The 765-nt window shown below is 51.8% G+C and overlaps 1 protein-coding gene and 1 long non-coding RNA gene across 2 annotated transcripts in view; both read right to left on the bottom strand.

Moving 5' to 3' along the window:
* Nucleotides 1-765, bottom strand: part of LOC116688926 (rRNA/tRNA 2'-O-methyltransferase fibrillarin-like protein 1) — a 35293-nt gene that overhangs the window by 23415 nt on the left and 11113 nt on the right. The gene's annotated exons all lie outside the window — the stretch shown is intronic.
* LOC116688927 (uncharacterized) overlaps nt 333-765 on the bottom strand; it is a 7462-nt gene continuing 7029 nt past the window's right edge. Inside the window, exon 3 of the long non-coding RNA XR_004331886.1 lies at nt 333-362. This is a non-coding gene — a long non-coding RNA (uncharacterized LOC116688927). The remainder of the gene's footprint in view (nt 363-765) is intronic.

The raw sequence follows: 765 nt of genomic DNA, 5'->3' as shown, positions 1-765 counted from the left end.
TATTATCTTCCGCACTACGTTTTCCTCGTTTTTTACCCTTGCCCTTTGTTTTACCTTTGCTTCTGCCCCCTCCTTGAGGTTTACCCCGTCCTCTGCCTTTGCCTCTTCTTTTTGGCTTGCGCTCTTTTCCTACCATGCCACCTTTTCCATTTTTCCCACCTCCTCTACACCCAACCTTTCCACCTTTTCCACCTTTGCCTCCTCCTCTACGCCCAACCTTGCCACCTTTTCAACGTTTGCCTCCTCTACGCCCAAACTTGCCCCCTTTAGCACTTTTGCTGCCTCCTCTATGCCCAACCTTGCCACCTTTTCCACCTTTGCCTCCTCCTCTATTCCAACCTTGCCACCTTTTCCACCTTTGCCTCCTCCTCTACGCCCAACCTTGCCACCTTTTCCTTGTTTGCCTCCTCCTCTACGCCCAACCGTCCCACCTTTCCCACATTTGCCACCTCCCCTATGCTTAACTTTTCCACGTGTGTTGCCTCCTTTACCACTACCATGTCCTTTGCTCACTTGTCCGGCTTTTTTGCTTCCTTTGCCACCTCTTATTCCTCCACCTTTGCCTGTGCCTTCACCCATGCTGCTGCCACCACCCGGGTGCCCTGGTACACTTGACCCTCTGAGACCGCTTGTTTCACTTCGTCTGCTGGGTCATCCTCAAAGACTTGCTGGAGATCATCCATGTCTTGGTCCTGTGGGATGTTCACAGCCAGACTGAAGGTGTCACCGAGGTCATACCTGCCAAAGGAAATCAATGTTTATCTG

The sequence above is a fragment of the Etheostoma spectabile genome, chromosome 5 (assembly GCF_008692095.1).
Source record: "Etheostoma spectabile isolate EspeVRDwgs_2016 chromosome 5, UIUC_Espe_1.0, whole genome shotgun sequence".
NCBI lineage: Eukaryota > Metazoa > Chordata > Actinopteri > Perciformes > Percidae > Etheostoma > Etheostoma spectabile.
This window is presented reverse-complemented; position numbering and strand designations above follow the sequence as displayed.